Source organism: Papio anubis, chromosome 6 (assembly GCF_008728515.1).
Source record: "Papio anubis isolate 15944 chromosome 6, Panubis1.0, whole genome shotgun sequence".
NCBI classification, from domain to species: Eukaryota; Metazoa; Chordata; class Mammalia; order Primates; family Cercopithecidae; genus Papio; species Papio anubis.
The window spans coordinates 149,037,899-149,065,858 of NC_044981.1; the positions used below are offsets into that span (position 1 = coordinate 149,037,899).

Consider the following 27,960-nt stretch of genomic DNA (forward strand, 5'->3'; position numbering starts at 1 on the left):
AACTGGGAAGACAAATGAGGTCTTACAAATGATCTAAGTAGATGGAACTTTTCAATTAGGGCTGCTGCCTTAAAATACTTAACATTAACTTGTACTTCTTAAAACAGGTGTAGCTTGCTGGCCCTGTAACTTGATTAACAAGCTAAGGTTTCTGGCTGACCCTCTAGGGTATCCCTAAGGTGGCTACAAGAGCAGCCCTTTCTGCAGCATGGAAGACCAGCGCTGACTCAGAGACCTTTGCCTATCTATCAGGAGTTCTAGACCAGCTCTTGACTGCTCCAACTCCCATCATTTCTTGTATTGTTATTTAACTTCAGGTATATATTTATTAAGAATCTCCAACAGGACATTAAACTCAATAAAAACATGTGTTATAGTTCATTGTGTTGGCAGCAGTGCAGAAATTCATAACTGCTCAAGGGAAAAATACACAAATATACATACATACATGTACACATATATGTGTGTATGTATATATTTTTAATGCAAGATGAGCTAGTCTTCCTATGACATTAAATTATTTAATCACTTTTTAACTGAAATCAAAGAAATACTCACCAATGACTTTACACAGTTATTTATTCTAAGGTGAATGCAAATTACCTCAGAAGATATTATCCAGAATAACAATAAATGTTTATTCTTTCTTCTTATGGTTTATATAGCTGCCTAGTATGCCCATTCATCAAGTATTTCATAGTTGTATTTCATGCTCAAGCACATATATATCATTTTCAAATATATATATTAAATATTATATTAAATTGTATACTAAAATACATATTTGAAAGTGATAGATATATACATATACATATATATGTACTTGAGATGAGAAAAAATAATTTGAGACAGGCCATAAAGTCTGAAAATATAGACAATATTAATTATCATCTATATGCAATATAATATTAATACATCATTTGTTATATGTTTTATTTCCAGGTTTAGTGACCACTCAGTGTTTGTAAATATATTGTAAAGGTATACATTCAACAAATTAACTGATCTTCTGATTTTAACTTGAGTTACCAAGTTGAAGGTTTTTCTTTACTTGGTTTTTTTGTTTTAAATAAAAGAAAGCAAATGATTTCAGGAAGAGAATTGTCACAGCCAAAAACTTCCAGGTTAAGCAAAAGATCATAATAACTTTATCTTACCAACTACCTTGAATGTTTTAGTATGTTCTCCACTCACTTAGTAAAACATCTGAATTAGAAAGCATGTATTACCATTTAATTCCCAGCCTTTCCTTTCAGGGGCCAACCTCACTTTTCCAAGTACTGTACTAGTGAAAGAAGCAGGGAACTAAATGTCTGTACATGAGTCATGCATTTGTCTTTTGATTGTAGAGAAGAAAAAGAAAAAAATATATATATACACACATATAAACCTAAAAATAAGAATGAATTATTTGCCAGCCCACAAAATTTTTCACTACTCCTTTTTTGTCCTTTGGGGGTAGAGTTAGTTAAAAATCTGTTTTTTTAAATTTTGGTTTGGAATTAACAGGCTGAGATGGGAAACCAGAAAATAATGAGAATATATACTATTTTTTGATTTTTTTAAAAAGGAAAGAATAAGGAAGTAGAGCTCAGGAAAATTATCTTCCTTTTCTCATTCCCCAAATCTTCTATCCAAAAATAATTTTGATTACTTCAATTCAAAGTGTTCATATTTTCCAAAGCACAAAATAGACTCCAAATATAGTTCTATGTAGAATTTTATATATTTATGCCACAACATTTGACAATCATAGAAAAATATAAGAAATATGCAACACAGAACTCATAATTGGAACATATTTGAAAGCATGGAAACAAACATAAATTACAATATACAATATAAAGGATGCTGAATACCCAATATTTCCTTCCCTAGTAATAATGCTTTTGTTTTAATATGTTTCAATGTTCCTAGGAAAAGTTGTTAAACAAGTTTTGCATTTTACATGTCTTAGAACAGTAAATGAAATACATCCTAATAAGTTACCTTTTTTCTTAAGTGTATCCACATAAGACCAAACCTTTTAATGAATTCCTTTAACTGGTAATACATTAGTATTTACAATTTAAAAGTTTTACTCTGTATATTCTGTTGAATAAGGATAAACAACCTAATATCCAATTATATATATGTATAGAGATACATATTTCATATCTATAAATAATCATCTATTAATTGATGGAATAATTCAAGTGGCAAAAATTTTAAACGTTGTGTTTTGTATTACTCAGGAAGAAAAATAATCAGGAAACTAGAGGAAGCTCCTTTTTTCCCCCTTTTTATTACACCAAAGAAATTGAGCGCAATGAACCACATTATGCCTTTCTTTATCAGGTGTGTATTTACATTTACATTTCTAAATTATTTACCATAAATACATTTTTAACACTAGAAAACCTTAAAATAATAAAGTTCCATTTTTCAGGCTTTATACAAACATGCAAATGTTAATATGACTAAGGAATATACTTTAAATTACAGGGCATTTTTATTCATTATTCTATTACTCCTGCTGTGATAGTCAGGCTTCCTGCCTACGGAATGTTAGAGAGCCCCCTAGTGGCACTTATATGCCTATTAAGTTTCCAAACTAAGAATAAAGTTGTTTTCCTTACTAACTGCTTGGACCAGTTTTGATACCTAAACATAATTTGGTTGACTTTTTTCCCCAATTTTTAAACCCAAGTTGACTTCCTTTTATGTACCACACAAATTGTGCACGTTTATGGCCTCAAAAATGTAATAATAACATTATCTCTGGTTATTCAAATGCTCAGTTGCTAAGCATCTCTTTTCATTTTTTCTCACCTGGTAACCTTTCCAGTCATCTCAGGAACCATTTGGAGATTCACTGTGAAAAACATTTTTATGGGGAAAAAAAGTCCTGCGTTAAACGGTAAAAGCATACACTTACCCAAATAGATGTTATTTTAATGTTACTGCAGTAAAGAGGCGTGTCTTCATTATACTTTCATATAGCCAGAGGAAAAGATATACAAAATGATACCTAAGATGCATTATCACTGAGGCAGCCACCTAACATGTTTGGAACTTTTTAACATTACACTAGTTTATGTTCAAGATTTGATGATGGGCTCAAGGGTGATGTTGCCTTGGACTAGTGAACAATTTGCAGCATTTTGATGCTTTTTCAGCTGGATACCCACAAAACCTCTGCCCTTGTCTAAAATTATCCTTCTTAGTAGGTGAGTGAACGCTTCCCGAAGGTTTAAAATACATCCATGGAATCTTAAAAGGTAAGGTGAAGTTAGTCTTACAAATGCTGGAAAAGAATGTTCTTCACAGTGAAAATAACTTCAATAGGAATATGGAGATGAAAATAGCATGAATATGCCCCGGAAACTATACTATAAACAATTAGTATCATTGAAATACAGAGTGAGAGGTAGGAGCATAGGACAGGAGATGTATCCAGAGATGTAACAGCGACCAGTTACACTATCGAAGGCTTTGGGGACTACAGTAAGGGGTTTTAATGTATCCTAGATACTAGTAGAAAATATTGTAAGATAAACCAGATTTCTGTTTTAGGAAATCAGTCTGGGAATAGACTCGAGGATAAATTAGAGGGGGAATAAGATTCCAAGTCAGAGTGAACATTTGGTCCAAGCAGGAAACAATGAGAGCTGGTAGAGAAAGTTGTCAAAAGTGCCTTTACAGTAAAGTGAGGTCATTGCTGGGCTACTGATGCCTCGGACAGTAGTAGAATTAACTGGGGTCTGAGCAAAGGCCTTGGCACCACCCTGCCTCGGTTCAGTAGTCAATCAGTGTTGTCTTCGTTGGTTATTTGCCCCTTATCCTTGGCAATTCTGTTGCCTCCCTCCCTCTCCCATATTCATGTGAGCATCTTATAGCCATCAGCCCTGAAGAAAGGCATGGGTTGTGTAGTTTGAGCTTCACTAGTTTGAAGGGTATGAAGCATAGAAAAGAAGAACTGGTTGAAAGGTAGGATTTTGGAACATGCAGAGTGGTTAGATGGTAGATGTTGGGCATACGGAAAGGGAGAAGGTCAGAATGGCTCCAGGGTCTCTGGCATCACAACTGGGAAGATGGAAGCGCTAATCACTGTTTATACAGCCAATAATAGAGGAGGGCCAAAAGTGAAGTTTATTTGCTTTCTATGCTGTGTTACAAATTCTCACAAAGTTAGCAACTTAAAACAATACACATTTATTTCCTCATCACTCCTGTGGGGCATGAGTTTGGGCATGGCTTAGCTGAGTTCCCTGCTTCAGAGTCTCACAAGACTGCCATCAAGGTGTCATTTACGCCTTGGTTCTCATCTGGAGGCTCAACTAAGGGAGGGAGATGTGCTTCCCTGCTTGTGGTTGTTGACAGCATTCAGTTTCTAGCAGCTGAAGGTTCATGACAGCTTCCTCCTTCAAAGCCAGCAACAGAGATAGAGTCCACAGTAAGCCTACTAGAAGGACCATCCTGTGTCATGTATCAAAATCACAAGGGTGACATCCCATCATCTTTGCTATGTGGGCTAGACACAAGTCACAGGTTCTGCCCATACTCATGGGGAGGAGATTATACAAAAGTATGAACATCAGGGACCAGGGATCACGACAGTCACCCTGTCTATCATAGGAGTATTTTTATAACGTTTACAAAATGTGAAATTTCTGAGTGTTTTTACTTCCAACTATCGATTCAAGGAAATTATATTATACTATAACTTGGATCATTATTACATAGCCTTAGGATTATTAGAATAAATGTCCCAAGAATAGCTACCATATAGGAGGAAAAAAAAGAATAACTCCATTCTTTCTGATCTTTACCCCCCATTCATAAGGGTTCCTACATTTCTAACAGAAATTTGTTCTTCACTCTCTCATATACCTCTGAGAAATCTCAGTTCATGGTTTGGAAACTATCAAAGAGCAAATTCCAAGAATACTTAAAACTAAATAACACTGTAACATTGGATTGTTGCTGGCTGCTTTCCTATCCACTGTGAAGTTTGATTTGTTGTAAATATTTAGGGAAGTATCAAAACTCACCTTAAATTCTTTCCTTGTGCACCTCTTCTTGAACTCCCCCCAAATAAGTCAAGATTTTTTAAAAACTAGAGCAGGCCTAAAATGGCATATATTACATCCAGTCTTCTTCTAAGTCCTAATGACTCTTTCTTTAAAATATTCATACTGGCTCTACCCCATCCCCTTTTTTCTGTTTACACAACTTCTCAACACTGGTGCAAGCTGTTACTACTGTCTATGTCTGGATAAATCCGCATCACTGTCCTATTTGGTATCCTTACTCTACTTTTCCCTTTCCTCTTCTGTCAGAGCTATTCAAGATTGAATTTTTATCATATATAAACAGCTTTGAACATGCAGTTTCTTTTTTCAGTCATGTGTGCTGGTGCTCTGTTTGCTACATTATCATGTACATGCCCATGTCTGCCTTTTTAGAAGGTCTATTATCTAATGTACCTGCCTATTCAATTATATTCCCATTCTTAATACAAACCATATTTTCTCTTCCAAATAATTTCCTCTTGGCCTCTATACAACGCAGGCTTGTTTCTGTTTTTTTATGTCTGCTCAGATTTTACTTCCAGCTTGGGTTGTCCATGCATCTGTCATCATGTCTGCCCTAAGTCACGATGAATAGATATTGCACGATGGGGAGCCCAGGTAAAGAGTAAGAGGAAGCCAGATGTATAGAAAAGAAAAGGAGAAAGACGAGATGAACCCATAATGGAACTCAGAAGGCAAAGCCCATGGCAGAGCCAGCAGGTTGGAAGAAGGTAGGCAAAATGAACAGTAATAACATCACATTCTAGAAGTCAAAACCAATCCAAGCCCAGCAGGTTAGCCAGGACAAATGTAAATATCAAGGATGGAGACAAGCAAAGAGGGGCAGACAGAAAACATCCACCAAAAAAAAAAAAAAAAAAAAAATCCCAGAAGGCAAAAGAGATACAAGGTCATATGTGAGGATATTCTCAGGCCTTATAGGGATGAATCAGCAAAGAGAACAGGCAGGTGCATATTCACCAGGAACAGCTTGATTAGAGAGGCCACATTCGTCCTGAAAACCAGGTTCTTTAACAACCCAGTGTTCTTCCTGTTCAGGCAGACTGGTGTGTGTGGAGGATTAGGGTCTTTGAAGCCAGTTAGACATGGGTTCAAATTCCTCTTCCACCATTTGTTAACTGTTTGGCCTTGGACTTGTTATTGAACTTCCTCGACCCTCACTTCACTGATCTGTAACATGTGGATCATTCTACCAATCTCATGGGGTTATGAGAATTAAATGTGATTACATATACTATACGAAATGCCTGACATCAACCAGGTTTAGTGGCTCATGCTTATAATCCCAGCACTTTGGGAGGCCAAGGCGGGAGGATTACCTGAGGTCAGGAGTTTGAGACCAGCCCGGCCAACATGGTGAAACCCCATCTCTACTGAAAATACAAAATTAGCCAGGCATAGTGGCGTGTGCCTATTATCCTAGCTACTTGGGAAGCTGAGGCAGTTGAATCACTTAAACCCAGGAGGCAGAGATTGCAGTGAGCTGAGATCGCACCATTGCACTCTAGCCTGGGCAAAAAGAGTGAAACTCCTTCTCAAAAACAAAAAAACAAAAAAGCAAAGCAAAACCAAAAAAAAAAAAAAAAAAGCCTGACATCTGGCAAGTATACAACATATATGTTGATTTTCATCATTTTATTTTTATTTTTATTTTTCTATCTGCCAAAACCAAAATAGCTGCCAAGTTGTAGCTATCCTTTTATGAGGTCTGCATGCCTTTCTCTAACCTCTTGTGATCCATAAAACCTGCCTCATACATTGTGCCACTTACCACAGAATGTTCTTTAGGTGTACTAAGTTTCAGGTTATTTAAGCTAATTTCTTCAATGATATTAAAAGCTCCTTGGGGAGAGATTTCCCAGTGCCGAGCTCATCATACTCAACCTGCACTTGAGATTATAACGCATTTCAAGGCCCCACTTCATTCACCCATTCAGCAGGTATGTATTCAACACCATGTGTGATGTACTGGGGATGAAACAATAAAGAAGACAAGCTCAGCTTCCTAGAGGTAGGCGTGGGTTACATCACTAAAGTAAGGGCACTGTCATCTTCAAACTGGAAGGACCCTAAGAGATTATCTAGCCCAGCTCTTTGCTTTTACAAAGATGCAACTGAGAATCACAGAAATGACAGTGGCATATAATTTTTTATTCACTGGCTTCTTTTTGGCCTGTTGAATCACTGTCATTTGGAAAAACAAAGAGATAAAAGTCTAGAATGTTTTAACTGAGAGTTTGGAAGTGAATTGTTTTGTCTTCTGCCATGCCACTGTAAAACAGAGGCCACTTGCCTCGGACAGCATTGCCAGCAAACGTCCATGGTATAGCCTCCTGCAAGTCTCTACCAGAAAACTCAAGAGTTGTCTATGGCTGCTATGCTCTGACCTCTTTGCTTGTTCCCCAGTGTGAGAAAAAATAAATAAAAATCATCGCAGGAAGAAACACAGGTAATTCAGGAAACACGCACAGATACTTTCTGCTTTCTTTGTTGGGGAAGGCCGAAACATGGTGGCTTCTTCCAGCAATCATTCCAGACCACTGCTTAGCACGCTTTTTTTTTTCTTTTTTTTTGAGATGGAGTCTCCTCTGTCACCCAGGCTGGAGTGCAGTGGTACAATCTCAGCTCACTGCAAGCTCTGCCTCCCAGGTTCACGCCATTCTCCTACTTCAGCCTCCCAAGTAACTGGGACTATAGTCGCCCACCACCACACCCAGCTAATTTTTTTTTTTTTTAAGTAGAGACGGGGTTTCACCTTGTTAGCCAGGATGGTCTCGATCTCCTGACCTCGTTATCTGACCGCCTCGGCCTCCCAAAGTGCTGGGATTACAGGCGTGAGCCACTGCACCCGGCCACTGCTTAGTACATTTAAAAAGACACATGTAAACATTTGTATGTAGGGATGCATTTGAATCAACATGAGACTGGCATGTGAAGACTCAGTGGCTTTAATCAAAGTGTTTGCTGAACATCCTTCAATACTTGATCCACAAACTTATTTCGAAATTAAAATGCCAAGGTGAAGATTAATACCTCTAGTTCAGTGGGGCTAATGAGACATGACTTATTAATCCTACAAGAAAATCTTAATTAGGCAGCGGGGCACTGCTTGTTTCATTGTTAAATACTACCCAATCCCCAAAGAATTGGAAAATAAATAGGGACTAAAATAGAAAGGAGTGTTATAATTAGGCCCCTTGAGATGAAAGAAATAGTTTTTTTCTCCCCACGGAAAGTATTTGTCACTTTTTTCCCTAAATAACTCAGTATTAGCATTTGTAATAAAAGTTTGATGCAAACATTCTTGAAATAGCTAGACATGTGAACACCAGAGAAAGAGGAGAGTCTGATGCACCAGAACTCTGCTAAGAAGGCAATTGTACTGCTGAGTTTCAGCTGCAGCAAAACTCAGGTCACCGTCCAGGTTAATTAGCAAGATGACTTCATTATTATTTACTTCTTGTTCATTTAATAGGCTCTTCCACTAAGATACACTCATTTTAACACTAAAGATTTCATGATGCAAGTCGAAAAGGAATTGCTTCACTTAATTTCGCTGGCATTTTTTTCAAACTATCCATAGTACCCAAAAAGGAAATGGGAGAAGGGAGGGCTGTAGCACAAGGGAAGAGCCGACATTTACCTCAGCTTCCTAAAACTGGAAAGCTGGAACATAGCGTACCCATGGTAACGCTCATGACCAACAACTTTGCCATAATATTTGGTGTTCTAAAATTTGTTTTCATCAGTGGATTAAAGATAAGTGTAGAGAAGAAGAAAGAATAAGAGAAGAGGGAAGAGGGAGGAGGAGTTGGGAAAGTGGGAGAGAATCTTTGTAACATTCATTTACAACTTCAGAATAAGTCACCTTGTTAAGTTACAGCTAGAAAAAAATATCACTGGCATTCAACACACAATTTGTTACAAAATATACTAATAAACCAGATTGCCAAATTATGTCAGTCACATCTAAATAATAACAAGCAAATTGCCTTACACAGATGGAGAATGTGTAAGGTGCATAGATTTCCTGTGAGGCAACCTCAACTAAGACTTATTGATTAATGTTGTCCTGCTTGTTTATTCTGTTTAAAAGCACGGACTGCATTATTTTTGCCTTCTTTTAAAAAAAAGAAAAGAAAAGAAAAACCATTAAAGCCTAAGCCCCACATTTCAAAATCTTCAAGCTTTAAATAAAGTTTCCTTATCTTTGGCAGAGGGAAGATTCCACATGTACAGGGTTCTCAAAGAAATGTCAGTGGCTAACTCCCCAACGCCAGAGCTTCAGAAATGCAAGAGTACCCCCAACTAAAGTTTTGGGAAACCAGTTTAGCAATTATTCCAATTATTGTTATATTGGATAAAACTATTAAAAGAAAGGTTGTTTTCTTTCCATGTATACTAAACCATCAAAATTGTGTTTGAAGAGAATAAAGAATAAGAAATTATCTAGGGAGACGAGATCATGAGATTGCCCAACAGCTTCCCTCCATTCAGTGGCCCCAAATTATACCCCTTGCTCAGCATGATGAATCTGTGCTCTTATTCAATACAAGTAATAATGGGAAGCAAAGAAGCAATCATAATATTTGAAAATAATATAGAAGACATATACAGCTCCAACATTCCTAAGGTATGTGACATCTGATCAGTTTAAGTTAACTTCTTTGAGTATTTGGCTCCACATTTCAAAGTGGAAGTGCTCATAAAACCTAACAAGCTTGCTTTGAAAATTTGATGACATGGAATACATAAGACAGGTGCTCTGTAAAATATCAAGCAACAAATAAATGTATGAAAGGGACCAGGACACGAAAGGATAGGGGATCAATGAAAATCCATCACTGAAAATTAGGAAAATTATTGAAAACACATATATACTGTTTTCTGCACAGATAAATGCCAGCAAGATCAGCAATGACCAACTTGGAGAGGGTCATTCGAAAAGGAAGGAAAGGTGTAATTAACTCTTGTGAATCCACCTATGCCTAGATGCCATTGCCAGAAAAACTGTTAGATGGCTAATTTAATGGTTGGCTGAAATTCTGTTATAAATATAGCTCCCCATTTCTTCCCAACTGTCCTTCCCCTCTCTACATGGTAGAGTGAAAATATTACTGTTCTGAGAATCAGGGGCTAGGTAGCCTAGTTTGAGTTCACTAGATGTGTTTACTTTGCATTGATCATTTATTCATTCATTCATCCAGCCAGTGTTTATTGACCTCTTAAGTATCAGGTCCTGTACTGACCACAGGAGATAGAGCAGCATACTTCTCACATGCCTTCCCTTCTAGCAGGGGTCTCTTAACTTCTCCAGCCTCAGCTCCTTCATCCGCAAGAAGCGGGAAATGAGTGCAGTGCTCCCTACAGTATCTTCCAGCCCTAATGTTCTCAGTGTTGATTCTCTCTGAAGATTTTCATTCTTTATTCTTCTCTAAAGACCTACATAATCTTGCTGAGTCTTTCCCTCTTCATTAAATTATGAAACGTTGAGTCTGTATTTATGTATATATATTTACATACATGAACATGTATATGTATACACACATATCTATATATAGCCTATAACCTATCTTCTAAATAGAATTCCTCCCTTCAATTTATGTATTGCACATTTTTGAGAGTTATTGAGGGAAGTCACTATGCTGTTTGTGAAGGCAATAGTCCCTATCTTATAAGTGCTTATAACATAATAGACAAGACAAGATAAATATACAATAAATACACATCAGAATCCTTCCTTTAGAAGAAATCCCTTTCCGTTAGTGGGATCAGAGGAGGTTTCTTCCAGGCAGTGAAGCTGAAGCTAAAGTGAGCTTGCAGGAGAGGATAAGATATTGATAAGCAAAATTTAAAAAAAAAAAAAAAAAAAGAGATCATCCAGGAAATAGTATGAGCAGAAGAAAAGAATAAGAAAGCACAGAGTCTCTGAAAAAATACTGGCCATGGTGGACATTTCATATGTGGGATATGAGAGTTGAGACAAGTAGAGGAGATTGCAGCCAGATGTGAATTACAGCACCAAATTCAGGTGCTGGGACTTTATGCTGTAGGCTAGCACATCCCAGTAGAGTATAATACAAGCCACATATGTAATTTACAATTTTAGAGGCCTCATTAGAAAAGGTAAAATGAAACAGGGGAAATTAATTTTAGTGATAAATTTTCTTTACTCAGTGTAGGCATCGCAACATAAAATCAATATATTTGACATTCTTTTTTTCATACTATGTCTTTGAAATCCAGTGGACATTTAACACTTTTGGTACATCTCAAGCTGTGCTCATGGATAGGGGCTAGTGACTACCGTATTAGATCATGCAGTTCTAGGCTATGAAAAGTTATTACGGGGTTTTAGAGGGAGAGCAGTTTAGTAAAAGCAACTTTTAGGCAGCTGAGTGAGGCTTTTGTATGTAGATGTGTATCAGATTGTGAGGATGTTATAGCACAGGACAGAGAGTTGAACCTGTTGAAATCATCTGGTTTTGAAGCCTGGTGGTTGACTCATGGGTTATGAAAACTTGGGAGAAACATTGAGGCTACACAATCCAGTTGAAGACAAGGTAGTGAGCAATATGCTGACTCATACATTTAAAAAAACAGAACTATTCTTTTGCATACAACTATTCTTTTGCACCTGATTATTTTGTTTATCTCACTGGGCCTGAGCCAAATTAGGTTCACTCAATTCCACAAACAAGGATCAAACATCTAATAATGAACTGTGCCAGGCTTTGGGGATTCATAGATGTTTGGGGATTCATAGGCCATTGTTCTTAATGTCAGTAACTTAATGTCATGGCAATTACACAACAGAGGGCAAAAGTTATTTTTGAAGACTTTGGAAACACAAAATAGGAACTATCCAGTTCTGCCTGGAAGAATCAAGAAATGGGGCAAGTGATGCCTGAGCTGAATATTGAATGATTACAGTTTCTACAGGTGGAAATGGAAGCATGGTCATCATGTAGGGAAGGAAGAACCTGCTGGAAATTAGGAAAGTACCTGGCATGTCTGGGCAACAATAAATATCTTCCCAATTTAGGATCTGTGTGGACATTTATCAAAAATGAAGCTAGAAAGGCAATTAAGGGTGAATTGGAGGAAGAGGGAGGTCAACATGTAGCTAAATGTAAAGTGGCTCCACTTTGCTGCAGAGACCTACAGCCTCATCAAGGAGAGAGGGCACTTCCAGAGCCCGCAGGTGAGCACTGGAGAACATGGCTTTAACCTGAGAAAAGACAGAGAGGAGTCAGCTTCTGTGAGAGTAATGTGAAGACAGTGGCTTACAGATTACAATCCGGAACACTGACTTGGTGTCAGATAAAATGATCTGCCTTTTCACCGAAAAGTATTTGACATTTCACTAAATTGACCTTTGCTTGCCAATAGCAAACTCAATTGCATTATTTTCTCTGTTCAAATAGTATAGTCATAGGCACAATGTATCTCTTGAAGGTGAGCTTTTGTCGTTCGGTATTCTGTGTTCCCCGAACAAAAAGCTTCAAGAAAAATTCACTAGTTTTGTTTTTTCTTAAAGTTACAGGTGATGGAGAAATATGCCTGCATGAGTTTTCTATTGCAGCATAACAAAAGCCCACCACCATGGAAACTTAACATCTATATTAGCACATAGTTCTTTAGGTCAGAAGTCCAGGTAGGCTCAACTGGATTATCTGCTGAGCGTCTCACAAGGCTGAAATCAAGTTGTCATCTGGATTGTGCTCCTGTCTGGAGATGACTCTCGGGAAGAATCTGCTTCCAAGTTCATTCTTGTGGTTGGCAGAATCCAGTTCCTTGTGGTTGTAGGAATGAGGTCCCAGTTTTCTAGCTAGCTATTGACTAGGGGTCACAAATCCTAGAGGCTGCTTTCCAAATCCTTGCATCTTCAAACTAGCAACACTATGTCAATCCTTCTCTTGCGTGGAATCTAATCACTCCTTCTGCTACTTGCTAGAGAAAATACTCTGCTGTTAAAGAGCTTATCTGATTAAATTAGACCCACCTGAATGATCTCCCTATCTTAAGTTCAACTGATTAGTAACATTAATTACAATCTGTGAAATCTTTTACCTTGTAATGTATCACAATCATAGTAGTAACACCAAGACCAAGGTTATGGGGTCCATGTACAATTCCACACTCCCTTTAATAGCATGTCAGAGTATCTTTCAAATAGAACCATTTTTTTTCCTATAAACTGAAAGAAGCATTTGTTGCTAAAAATGAAACAAAAACAAAACAAAATCTTTGAATGTCCATAAAAGGACAGATATAGGAGTTTTTCCTCTCAGTGGCTGATTAAATGGGGGGGGGGGGAATAAATTTATATGAATTTAAGAGAAAATGAATAAAATAAAAATAATTTTTATTTCAGGTAGTATGGTAGAATAGGTACCCTATATCATCTATATCACCCTCACTGTTGAAATAACTAAAATATATGATGAAATAATTAAAATATATGTCTATATCTATAAATATACAACTATATCTATGAGGCTCCTTGAAAGTAAAGAGTGAACAGATCTCTAACATGAAATAAAATCAGAAAATCTGATTGGTAAGCAAGTTCCCAAGTGGGTATTGCTGTGAGAATTTTTGCTAAACCCTAGAATTCTTTGGCTTCCATTCTGATGATTGTGTGGGACCAGCTGTGAGATACAGCCTAGGTCTTGGTTAGTGCAGGAAATCTAACAGGAGGCCTTCATAATAACAGTATTCTAGAGAGCTATACTGTCAATGTAAGAATGAATTTGCAACAAACTCTGATATTTCACAAGCAAATTGATTTTGGCATAGTGTGAGAGGATGGAATTCTCTGAGGATTCATAATCCCAAATTGGTCTTTGCTTGAGTTCTGATTCATCGTGCATGTGTGGTCCATAAAACCTCAAGCGTGATCCCAGACGACTATGTCCTCAGGTGACTAGCAGAAAAAAATTTATAACTTCTTTGAAAGAACTCAATTTCAGCCCAGGATTCAAGATACCACAAATAAAGTTTCTTATAAAATGAGCAGTCAAGAGTGAAGAATCACAAAACAATGAAAGAAGTAAGGCACTGTGAGTAAAATGACAGACCACAAAATCCTCATATAATAGAATTTTTTACATGGAATATAAAACAGTTATGTTTAAATAAATTTTCTCGCTTTGGGAGGCTGAGGTGGGCAGATCACGAGGTCAGTAGATCGAGACCATTCTGGCCAACATGGTGAAACCCCGTCTCTACTAAAATACAAAAAATTAGCTGGGGGTGGTGGTACACACCTGTAGTCCCAGCTACTTAGGAGGCTGAGGCAGGGGAATCACTTGAATCTGGGAGGCAGAGGTTGCAGTGAGCCGAGATCACCCCACTGAACTCCAGCCTGGTGACAGAGGGAGACTCTGTCTGAGAGAAAGCGAAAGGGAGGAGGGAGGAGGAGGAGGAGGAGGGAGGGAGGGAGGGAGGAAGGAAGGAAGAAGGAAGGAAGGAAGGAAGGAAGGAAGGAAGGAAGGAAGGAAGGAAGGAAGGAAGGAAGGAAGGAAGGAAGGAAAAGGAGGGAGGGTGAAAGGGAAATTTTCTAAGAGTTTGAAAATACGCTGAAGTTTGCTGCTGCCACTGAAGCCACTCCAATTGCTGGCCTCTTCACTCCTGGAAACTTCACTACCCAAATCCAGGCAACCTTCCAGGCTGCTTTCTTGTGGCTACTGACCCCAGGCTGACCACCAGCCTCTCATGGAGGCATCTTATGTTAACCTACCTGCCATTGCTCTGTAACGCTGACTCTCCTCTGCGTTATGTGGACATTGCCATCCCATGCAACAGCAAGGGAGCTCACTCAGTGGGTTTGATGTGGTGGACACCAGCTTAAAGTTCTGGTAGTATGCGGCACCATTTCCAGTAAACACCTATGGGAGGTCATGCCTGATCTCTACTTCTACAGAGATCCTGAAGAGATTGAAAAAGAAGAGCAGGCTGCTGCTGAAGAGGCTCTGACCAAGGAGGAATTTCAGGGTGAATGGACTGCTTCAGCTCCTGAGTTCACTGCTACTCAGCCCGAGGTTGCAAACTATTCTGAAGGTGTGCAGGTGCCCTCTGAGACTATTCAGCAGTTCCCTACTGAAGACTGGAGCACTCAGCCTGCCATGGAAGACTGATCTGCAGCTCCCACTGCTCACTCAGGCCACTGAATGAGAAGGAGCAACCACTGAATGGTCTTAAGCTGTTCTTGCATGGGCTCTTAAGCAACACGGAAATTAAATTAATGGGAAATAAATATGAGTTTCTAAAAAAAAAAAAAAGAAAGAAAAGAAAATATGATCAGGGAACCTGTGACCATAAAATAGACCAAGTGTTTGTACAATATTAGATTCTGCAAAGTAATATATAATAATTAAAAATCATAATGAAATGGATAATACCATTCAACATATTAGATAATAATGCAGATAGTGAACTGGCAGATCAATCCTAAGAAACAAACTAGAATGCAGTCCAGAGAGATGAAAAGATAGAAAGCATGAAACATAGGTCATTATAAAGGCTAGTGTAAGAAGATTAAGCATATATCTAATCAGAGTTTCAGGAGGAGATAATAGAGATAATGGAGAAGAGGAATACTCAATGGGGTGATAAGAATTTCCCCCAATTTTTAAAAGATACCAATCTTAGAACTGGGAAACCTAGTGGATCCCAAACAAGATAAATGAAAAGATTTCTACGCCAAGACATATTAAAGAAAAGCTATAGAACACCAAAGTAAAAGAGAAGATCTTAAAAGTAGAAAAAGTGAAAAGAGAGATTGCTTTCAAAGTACAAATAGTTAGCCTGCTTATAAACTGCTTTTTTGATATGTAAATCTTCTACCACCCAGAGCTATCTCCTTAATGACCTGAAGCTGTCTCTTCCACCTCAAAGGAGGTAGCGTGAGTTCCACTCATCCCCAACCCCCACTCCCCCACTCCCATCCCATCTCCTGTCTTCTTACCACCTTCTTGTTCTTTTGTCTCCCAGGCTCCGTGGGAGGGTAAGGGACTAATTTTGATAGGTGCTTTACCCAATTTGTAAAACTACCTCCTGTCCTGGAGATTCAAAGTTTGTTTCTTCTCCATAAAGTGCCAATTAATAAACCAGATGGCCTGATTACATTGACCAAGCCCCTTCTTGTTTTTTGTAATTTTCCACTTCCCTGACTCTCTTGGACCTGCCACTGGTTTCTCCCTCCCTGTTTCATCAGTCTCTCTTTAAACCACCATCACCTCTACACGATTGAAGTTGAGCTCAGTTTTATACTTGTTATAAATAAAGTTTCTGTGCTGCAAAAGAAATAACACTCAAATATAAAATTTTCTTTTTAATTCTCAGCAAGGCAATGTACTTCTACAGAAGGGTGCGCCCTTACAGATGGAGCAATGATGAGTGCCCACTTGACAAGGGAGGGGATTCTTATCCCTGACACAGGTGGCCCCTGCTGCTGTGTCGTTCCCCTATTGGCTAGAGTTAGACCGCACAGGCTAAACTAATTCCAATTGGCTAATTTAAAGAGAGTGATGGGGTGAGTATGGTTTGGCAGGAAAAAGAGCAGGTAATCGGAATGAGTCAGGATGGAGCGGGTAATCGAAAAAGGTTGCTTTATGAGGAAGTTACGTTTAAAAGTAGAAGGCAAAGAATTGAACATACTGACATATTGATTATTTGAAGAGAAATTTAGAACTCATATCTAACATACTGAAATCTCTCTCCACTACTGCAGTAGTATTACTGAATAGAAACTGTCTTTACCACCTTTAACTAGTGTCTGGCTTTGTTTTTCTTTAACACCCCTCAATAAATGCGAACTTTATTCTGATATCTCAATACATTTCCCTGGTCCCCATGAAGGTGTTTTGCCTCCTGGATACTGACTCTTCTTTACAAATATGTGTCTTAAATATTTTGCAGGCAATTACTAACCGAGGAGGTCTTTATTGAACACTAAATATCTTAAAATCCAGATAAGAAAAAGAGACTAAGATTAATTTTTTAAGGAGAAAATTTTAGTAACTTACTCTTTTGAAACCAGCTTCAACTCACTACTAGTCTCAAGAGCTGATCATCAGGATGATCTTTCAAGGATTAGTTCATCCTAATGAACACAGCTCAAAGAAAGAAGTCCTACATATTTTTGCCTTTGGGAATGAGAAGAAATTAAGGAAAATATTTCTGCATTTGGTTTGAAATGTCACAATTTTTGTTTGCTGAATGGAAGGAAATTCTACCTCTGGCAGAAGGAAAATGAAAGAGCTGAGATGCAAGAAGGAATAGTGTGACACAAACTAGATTAGTGGTTGCCAAGGGCTGGGAGGGAAAAATGGAGAAATGGGGTGGACTGCTAAAGGGTACACTGTTTTTTGGGGGATGATGAAAACGTAAATGTAAAGTAGATTGTGGTGATGATTGCACAATACTGTGAATATATTAAAATGTAGGTATACTTTTAAATGGGTGAGTTGCATGTGAATTATATCTCAATAAAGCTGAGACCAATAAAAAAGGAATAGTGAGCAACAGTATTGATAAATGTGGATAAATCTAGAACAAATACTGTCTAAAACAGAAATAAAAATAATGTCCCATATAGGGGGATTTGGAGAATCAGTCTATAATGAAATTTCTGCTTATAAAAAATGTGCATATTAGTGAAGAGGAGATATTGGAATAGGTGTACTAATTCTACCGTTGTCAGTCTCAGAAGTTATCCAGGCAACTAGTTTATTTCCTCTTTTGCTAGCCTTGATAAATCTATTATAATCCTTCTCATCCTAGCATGATGTTTTATAAGAGGAACCATTGTTCCATCCAGAGAAAGTGAGAAAGACTATTAACACTTGTTAATTTCAAATTATTTGACACCTCTTTCATTTCTTCTAAGTTCTGTACTTTCACAAAAATTACTTCAGCTCTTTCTTAAAATTTGTTTGTGCATACATTGTTTTACTGTGCTTCACTTTATTCTGCTTCACAGATACTGCTTTTTTTTTTTTTTTGTAATTGAAGATGTGTTGCAACCCTGCATTGAGCAAGTCTACTAGCACCATTTCTCCAAAGGCATGTGCTCATTTCGTGTCTCTGTGCCACATTTGGGTAATTCTCCCAGTATTTTAAACTTTTTCATTATTATGTCTGTTATGGTGATCTGTGATCGGTGATCTTTGATGTTACTACTGTAATTATTTTGGGCACCATAAACTACACCCACATTAGACAGCAGACTTGATCAATAAATGTGTGTGCTCTGTCTGCTCCGCCAACCAGCTGTTCTTGTCTTTCTTCCTCTCCTCAGGCCTCCCGATTGCCTGAGACACAGCAATATTGCAAGTGGACCAGTTAATAGTCCTACAATGGCCTCTACATGTTCATATTAGAGTCACACATCTCTCGCTTTATTTTTTATTACTTTTGTTGTAATTTCAGCTTTTATTTTAGATTCAGGGGGTACGTATGCAAGTTTGTTACCTGGGTATGTTGTACCGTGAACTCTAGGATACAAATGGTCCCATCACCCAGGTACTGACCATAATACCCAATAGTTAGTTTTTCAATCCTTGCCCCTTCTCTCCCTCCTACCTCTAGTAGTCTGCAGTGTCTATTGTTCCTATGTTTATGTCCTTGGGTGCTCAATGTTTAGCTCCCACTTATAAGTAAGACATACAGTATTTGGTTTTCTATTCCTGCATTAAGTCAGTTAGGATAATGGCCTCCAGCTGCACCCAAATTGCTGCAAAGAACATCATTTCATTTTTTATGACTGCATACTATTCCATAGTGTATATGCACCACATTTTCTTTATGCAGTCTGCCACTGATGGGCACCTAGGTTGATTCCATGTCTTTGCTATTGGGAATAGTGCTGCAATAAACATATGAGTACACATTTCTTTTGGTAGAACAATTTAATTTCTTTTGGATATATACCCAGTAATAGGATTGCTGGGTCAAATGGTAGTTCTGTTTTATGTTCTGTGATGTCTCTCACTTTAAATAAAAAGTGTTTTAAACATATGTGTAAATATCACATCTGTTTACAGCATTGTTTATTGAATGTGTTTAAGCTTATTGTTGAGACCTACTGTTTATTTAAAAAGGCTGCTTTCAAAAGATTACTGTTCATTGACAGTGCACCTAATCACCCTAGAGTCCTGATGGAGATGTACAAGGAGATTAATATCACTTTCATGCCTTCTATTACATTATCCATTCTACAGTACATGGATCAAGGAATAATTTCAACTTTCAAGTCTTATTATTTAAGCAATACATTGTAAGATGAACGCGGGAGCTCACACCTCTAATCTCAGCACTTTGGGAGGCTGAGGTAGGCAGATCACCTGAGTTCAGGAATTTGAGACCAGCCTGACCAACAGGGAGAAACCCCATCTCTACTAAAAAAAACAAAATTAGCCAGGCGTGGTGAAACATGCCTGTAATCCCAGCTATTCGGGAGGCTAAGGCAGGAGAATCGCTTGAACCTGGGAGGCGGAGGTTGCAGTGAGCTGAGATCCTGCCATTGCACTCTGGCCTGGGTAACAAGAGCCAAAACTCCGTCTCAAAAAAAAAGAAAAGAAATATATATATATATATGTGTGTGTGTGTGTGTCTGTGTGTGTGTGTGTGTGTGTATTTCCTGAGGCTATAGCTCCCACTGTGATTCCTCTCACAGATCTGAGCAAAGCAAATTGAAAACCTTCTGGAAAAGAGTCACCATTCTAGCTGCTATTAAGAACTTCTGTGATTCATGAAAGGTGATCAAACTGTCAACCTTAACAGATGTTTGGCAGATGTGGATATCAACCTTCATGAATGACTTTGGCAACTTCAAGACTTCAGTGGAGGAAGTAACTACAGATGTGGTAGAAATAGCAAGAGAATTAGTGGAACCTGAAGACATGACTGAATTGCTGCAATCTCATGATCAAACTTGAAAGGATGAGGAGTTGCTTCTTATGGCTGAGCAAAGAAAATGGTTTCTTGAAATGGAATTTACTCCTGGTGAAGATGCTGTGAACATTGTTGAGATGACAACAGTGGGTTTAGAATATTACATGAACTTCACTGATAAAGTAGAGACACACTTTGAGAGGACTGACTACAATTTTGAAGTAAATTCTACTGTGGTTAAAATGCTGTCAAATAATATTGCATCCTGCCGAAAACTCTTTCATAAAAAGAAGAGTCAATCAATGTGGCAAATCATTGCTGTCTTAACTTAAGAAATTGCCACAGCTGCCCCAACTTTGATAACCACCACCCTAGTTAGTAGCCGTCAACATCGAGGCAATGCCCTCCACCAACAAAAGGATTACAACTCACTGAAGGCCCAGTTGATCATTAGCATTTTTTTTAGCAATACAATATTTTAAAATTAAGGCATGTACACTATTTTTTAGAACACTATACTATACTAATGCTATTACACACTCAATAGACTACAGTATAGTGTAAACATAACTTTTATGCGCTTGGGAAACCAAATGATCTGTGTGACTCACTTTACTGTGATTTTTGCTTTATTGAGGTGCTCTGGAACCAAATCCACAACATCTCCAACGTGTGCCTATACTACTCAAGGATTAGATTTGCACTAATGAATGCGTATCCAGTCCTAGAACCAAATAATGACAAATCTTCATAAAAAGGGGATGAATGTACCCAGCACAAACACTGAAGGTCAATACAGCTAGACTGTATTTTGAACTCTGCTAGTTATAGGTGCTAGGTAGACCGGGGCACTACACCTTAATGAGGCCTTGGCTTCCTCATCTATAGAATGGAGAATAAAAGAGTCTTGTGTCCCTTATATTTTTGTTGTGAAAGTCCAATAAAATGTTTAAACTGGTCCTTTAAAAACTGAAAAGCGCTATACAAATGGATAGTATTTTGAAAACTGTTTGTTCGCCGGGCATGGCGGCTTATGCCTGTAATCTCAGCACTTTGGGAGGCTGAGGCAGGTGGATCATCTGAGGTCAGGAGTTCAAGATCTGCCTGGCCAACATGGTGAAACCCCATCTCTACTAATAAAGAAACACAAAACTTAGCTGGGCGTGGTGGCGCATGCTTGTAGTTCCAGCTACTTGCGAGGCTGAGGCAGGAGAATTGCTTGAACCTGGGAGGTGGAGGTTTCAGTGAGCAGAGATCATGCCAATGCACTCCAGCCTGGGTGACAGAGCGAGACCCCGTCTCACAGAAAAAAAAAGAAAGAAAGAAAGAAAGAAAACTGTGTGTTTATGGTTATTAAGTGAACAGTAGGTTATCTGTCTGTAAAGTTTTCAGGAGGTTATACTTACACAAATTTGCTAAAATTTTATATTAAACATGTTAAATTTTCTGGATCTAACTTGGTAATTTGAATATGATACATTCGTATTTCTGCACAGTCTGCTAATGGTTTAATTCTTCACATAAAATATTTAATGTTAAAAATCAGCATTCATCATCAGTCATTATGAAAGAAATATATGGCATAGTGTTATGGAAATTAAAAAGGAGAAAAAGTCACTGCAGAGAGAGGTTAATGAAAACTACAATGAAATGAAGCTTGATGATAAAAATACCATCATACTTTTAATGTATTTATGGCATTAAAAGTTATTTTATATATATAAATATATATAATTAATTATATATATAAATATATAAATAAATATATAAATATATATAATAATTTTATAAATAATTTTATATGTATATTTCTTTGGTCTTCATTATAAACAAAAACAAAACTTGAGGTAAATAAAATTTAAAAGTTGGCTTTCTGTCTGGTAGTGAATACTACCTTTGATTTTAAAATAGATACCTTCAACTGTTAACGGATATGACAAGTAGAACTAATATTACTATAAAACTGATGTTTGCTACATGGAGCAGAGGGAAGAGCTTAATCCAGTTAACTGGAACTCTTTAACTGCAGGAGCCTATATCTCTAGAATGATGTTTGGACCGTGTATATTAACTTAATTAACTATATAATTGTTACCTCTGCAACTCACACTTTTCTATATAAATACAAGATTAAAGAAGGAAAGATTCTGCTTCTGAACTCACTAGCAGGTCAAATTTACTAAACTAACAACTGTTTAATGCAGTGAAAAGAAATTTGGGGGAAGAGTGGATAAACATTAGTTTATCCCTTCTATAAACATTAGTTATCTATACCAGTGAGACACTGGGATTAAGAGTAATTGGGATTCCAGGCCCAAGCAAAATTCAGTTCCCATATTTTTTCTTAAGACATCATTCTACTAAATGAGACCCCAGAACAGAAGCAGAATTAACTGGCTCCTTTTAAGTCTGGTAATTACAAATGCAAAATGAGTATCCTCCTGCAGACAGAGAGCCAGAGGACTACTCAAGCTAACGCAATAATGGGGGCTGTGATAAATAATCTATGCCTGATATGGAAAGCTGAATGGAGGAAAGAAACGAAGAACCCATATGAAAATTTAGAATTTGCTCAAAGCTACTCCAGCCAAAACTCCAGGGAGGATAAGCAGTATTCCACCGTGCAGTTCTGTATAATTTATCAACCTTTTTCCTTTTCATTTCTAACATGGATCCTTTATGGTTAACTGAAGAAACATAGAGCTAAATAGCTTCCTTAGCCATTTGATAGAGCAATTATGAGCATCCTGACTGATAGACTTTCTGCTTAATCTACTAACAAATGGTGTCCATTTTCCTCTTAATCTCTACCCCATCTCCACATTCGACTTGACACATGCACAACACTGCTTTTTGTGCCCTGTTCCTGTGCCCCTCTTCATTTGTTTCTTTCTCATTACAGCTCTCTTATGTGATTATTGTTACAGAAGGAAAACGAATTCTTTATGACAATTTTCCTCAGCTGTCCTTGGTTAATTTTTTCAAAATGTGATTTCTATGGGCTCCCTGACAACAGTGCAGATTGAAAGCTCATCAGTACAATCTTTCTTAAGTATCGGTTTCTTTTCTAAGAAATTTTATGTCTTAGGACAAGAGGATTGTTTCTCCCAGTAATAGGCAGTATGATGTGGTGCAGCCATCTTTAAAGAGGTCAGGACTGCTTAAAACTGGGGGCTATGAAGACGTTAAAAATTAAAATGTACCTCAGGCACGAATTTCCCACCACAATGCAGTTGTCTTTACTTCCTTCTGCATTCATCTCTCATTATAAGAACATTCATTTTTCCCTAGAATAAGAGAATTTGGGGCCCAGAGGGATTGCTGAACTCATTCCTTCTCAGGCGTTTGTTTCTAGGATGAAAAAACAGAAGATCAGGGGGTTAAGTGGTTTACACAAAGTCACATAGCAGCAGGGTAACATAGTTTGAGCTTCCTGTTTTGTTTTTCCCTTGAAGGGAACATGAAATGGAGAAATAATTTCCTGCCCCACAGAAGGAGCAAATGTCCTCAGATATCTGCATTTTCTTACCTGTTTGATAGAGATACTGTCCCTTCACCTCACAGGATTTCCCCCACTAATCTATTGTGATGAAACCCTTTCTTCTGGGGGCGTGTGTGTGTGTGTGTCTCAAGCACTACCTTGTGTGGCACATTCTCTGCTATGGTTATTGTACTTAGGACTCTAAGGCTTTATGGAGAGCTACCATGTTCTCGAAGGCAGACACCATTTTCAGTGTTGGTTACCCAAGGAAGAGATGAGCCTCAGGGAAGACCACAGAACTGAGAGGGAGAAATAAAAGGGAGTGAAAATCCCAACTCTGTAAAAAGATGTGAAGGGTTGTGTTCCTGTGTGATGGAGTTAAGACAGTGTCTGTCTCGTACAGTTCAGTGTCGGAAGAAGAAAGGAGGAACCACTGTGAAGAGCCACGGCCTCCACCCAAGTAATCTATCCTGAAAGACCAAAAAGTCCGGCTGCAGAATCAGGCACATAATTGGTGGGGCCCAGGGCAAAATAAAAATGCAGAGAATTCTAAGACAGCGACAACAGAGCATTAAACCAAGCACAGGGCCTTTCTGATCACAGAGTCCCCATGTAAATGCACAGGTACCAGCTCATGTCTCACCACAAGTAGTTACTTAGTAATGTCCGGTCTACACATACCCAGTGAAGTCTTCACTTGCATGTGGTTTTTGAAGAAAAGAGTCTTGTTGAAGGAAGAGTTGTGCTTTTTGGTATAGTAGTTTGATTGTGCCTACTTGGGCAGGAGGCAAGGACTCTTCAAGGCTGATTTTAGGGTCAGGAGGTGAGATTCCAAAGTGCAGCAGATCCCGCCTTTGTAGGGATTCTTCCTTCACTGCCAATCTAAGAGAATCAGAGGCTACAGCCACACCCCCCGAATGTGCCTGAACTCTCGTAAGAGGATCCAAGCTCTATGTTTAGTAGATGATGCAGTTTCCTTAGATGTATACCAAGAGTTGAACAGTAGAAAACTACAAAAGTAATGAGGCAGAATCTAGGTCTGTTGTCCATATTATTTCCAGCATCTGCAGTTCCTGATGCATGGTAGTCCTCAGTAACTATTTGTTGATGACTGGTAACAGGTGGTTATCTTAGTGTTGAAATTTGGTGGAGTCCTTCTGGCCCTAAAAGGAAAATCAGAGATTTAGAGAGAAGAAAGGTGTCTCTGGTAATAAAAAGAAAAAAGTTTTCAAGCATGTTAAGAATGCTAATTTTAATACTGCAATTTAAGAAAATGTTAGCATGCCTAAGAAGGGGAGACTTTTAGTATCATGTTGCATACAAGCTAATTATATATTATTTTATAGGTTTATTAAATCCTTATAAAATTTCCTAAGATTTTAAGGTGTACTTTTGCTATCAATGTTACTTAAGAATAATATCTCAGCAGTCTTTTCTTTTTAGGTTATTTTATTTAGAGAACATAGTCAGTGGCAGGGTATAGTGAGAAGCAAAAAAGCTGGGAAGAAAGACTTAGAAAAGTCAAAAAAGAAAGAAAAGGATCACAAGGGTCTCAGAAATGAAAATAGGCCCCTGTAAAAAGGCAGAATGAAGAGGGAGGCTAAAAACAGAAGGTGAGAGGTAGGCCCCCCTCTTTTTTAAAAGAGTTCTTGGGCACCATACTGCACACTTGATTGGAACTTGGGAAAGACCTGATTATTGAATGTGCAAAAGAAAAATAAATGGGGTATAATCAGTGGTATCCTGGTAAATACTTAACAACTCGCTCTTGGGGAGAAGGGTATGGTTTGTAGTATTTGTTAATTTCTATTGCATAAATTCTTCATGGCCAATTTTTTTTGCTCTTTTATTATCATTATTATTATACTTTAAGTTCTAGGGTACATGTGCATAACGTGTAGGTTTGTTACATAGGTATACATGTGCTATGTTGGTTTGCTCCCATCAAGTCATCATTTACATTAGGTATTTTTCCTAACGCTAGCCCTCCCCCAGCCTCCCACCCCCAAACAGGCCATGGTGTGTGATGTTCCCCTCCCTATGTCCATGTGTTCTCATTGTTCAGCTCCCACTTATGAGTGAGAACATGCAGTGTTTGGTTTTCTGACCTTGTGCTATTTTGCTGAGAATGATGGATTCCGCCATCATCCATCTCCCTGCAAAGGACATGAACTCATCCTTTTTTATGGCTGCATAATATTCCATGGTGTATATGTGCCACATTTTCTTTATCAAGTCTATCATTGATGGACATTTGGGTTGGTTCCAGTCTTTGCTACTGTGGATAGTGCCACAATAAATATACATGTGCATGTGTCTTTATAGTAGCATGATTTATAATCCTTTGGGTATATACCCAGTAATGGGATTGCTGGGTCAAATGGTATTTCTGGTTCTAGATCCTTGAGGAATCACCACACTGTCTTCCACAATGATTGAACTAGTTTATACTAGGGCAAAAGTGTTCCTATTTCTCCACATCCTCTCCAGCATCTGTTGTTTCCTGCCTTTTTAATGATTGCCATTCTAACTGGTGTGAGATGGTATCTCATTGTGGTTTTGATCTGCATTTCTCTGATAACCAGTGATGACGAGGATTTTTTCATATGTCTATTGGCTGCATAAATGTCTTTTTTTGAGAAGTGTCTGTTCATACCCTTTGCCCACTTTTTGATGGGGTTTATTTTTTTCTTGTGAATTTGTTTAAGTTCTTTGTAGATTCTGGATATTAGCCCTTTGTCAGATGGGTAGATTGCAAAAAGTTTCTCCCATCCTGTAGGTTGCTGTTCACTCTGATGATAGTTTCTTTTGCTGTGCAGAAGCTCTTTAGTTTAATTAGATCCCATTTGTCTATTTTGGCTTTTGTTGCCATTACTTTTCGTGTTTTCATCATGAAGGTTTTGCCCATTCCTATGTCCTGAATGGTATCGCCTAGGTTTTCCTCTAGGATTTTTATGGTTTTAGTTCTTACATTTAAGTCTTTAATCCACCTTGAGTTAATTTTTGTATAAGATGTAAGGAAGGGATCCAGTTTCAGCTGTCTACATATGGCTAGCCAGTTTTCCCAGCACCATTTATTAAATAGGGAATCCTTTCCCCATTTCTTGTTTTGGTCAGGTTTGTCAAAGATCAGATGGTTGTAGATGTGTGGCATTATTTCTGAGGCCTCTGTTCTGTTCCATTGGTCTGTATATCTGTTTTGGCACTAGTACCATGATGTTCTGGTTACTATAGCCTTGTAGTATAGTTTGAAGTCAGGTAGCGTGATGCCTCCAACTTTGTTCTTTTTGCTTAGGATTGTCTTGGCTATGTGGGCTCTTTTTTGTTTCCATATAAAATTTACAGTAGTTTCTTGCAATTCTGTGAAGAAAGTCATTGGTAGCTTGATGGGGATAGCATTGAATCTATAAATCACCTTGGGCAGTATGGCCATTTTCACAATATTGATTCTTCCTGTCCACTTCATGGCCAATTTTAAGCTACCAACATGAATTGACTGAATATGGAATCTTAAGCTACTAAGATGAATTCACTAAATGTGAAATTGGGAAGAGATGTGTAGTATTCCATTGTACAGGTGCAACAGACTTAAACTCAAGACCATAGATAATAGTAAAATGGAGTAAGATAATTAGGAAATAAGGAGTTTTTCAAATTTATTACCTTTGCTTTCCTTAATTATAAATTTATATAATACAATTTTAATTTTTAATAATGAGTTTAACAACTGGCTTGCAAAGTAAGAGCCAGCCGTAGCATGCCAGTGGATGGGCATCACCACATGACTCTACCATCTGTGTTAAAATATAAAAAGGGCTTTTTCTATTTTTTCTTTCTTAAAAGGAATTCAGAATAGTGTAATATGAGACAAGACAAGAATCTCCTAAGAGTATTTTTTGTCACCACCCTGCCAAAGGTTTTTTTCTTTTTAAACACTCAACTCAGAATTTGCAGATTGAAAGTTTAGACAGAGATGAGGGATACATTTATTTCTACCAATAAAATCTGCAATATTTTCAACTTTGCATGAACTTCATAGAGAGGCAGAGTGGTGCAATGTAGAAAGCCCTAATATAATTATTTACAACCCCAGACTAAGCAGTTTGAAGCTTTGAGCAGGTCATTTCACCTCCCTAGGCTTTGAAGACAAGGATGCCCACTGCCCCACTTTTATCACAGGGCAACATGTGTGTGTCAGGTGGGGGCTTCTCACATGCTGCAATGTTGAGATCTGCCACTTATTTTTAATGGTTCCATAAAAGTAATATGTATTTGTATAGAGACAAATAAAGCAAATATGGCAAAACATTAACAATCAGCGAATCTAGGCAAAGGATATATGAGTATTCAATTTTTTCAAAATAAAAAGATAGAAAAACTAAGGTCATTTATACACAGACAGCACTTGGCAAACCTGCTAAGTAGTATACAAAGACAAAGTAGTAGTATCTAAAGAGATGTGGTATCCAGATGCCATAATCTTAGGATATTCAAAGTTCATTT

General features: G+C 37.8%; 1 protein-coding gene and 1 pseudogene across 1 annotated transcript in view; both read left to right on the forward strand.

The window, feature by feature from the left end:
- The first annotated feature begins 759 nt into the window (after nt 1-759).
- The window catches only part of HS3ST5 (heparan sulfate-glucosamine 3-sulfotransferase 5), a 43,237-nt gene continuing 16,036 nt past the window's right edge, over nt 760-27,960 (forward strand). Inside the window, exon 1 of the mRNA XM_031667481.1 lies at nt 760-5,785. The gene's annotated coding sequence lies outside the window, so the exon portion shown is untranslated. The remainder of the gene's footprint in view (nt 5,786-27,960) is intronic.
- Nucleotides 14,785-15,361, forward strand: LOC103884099 (annotated as a pseudogene).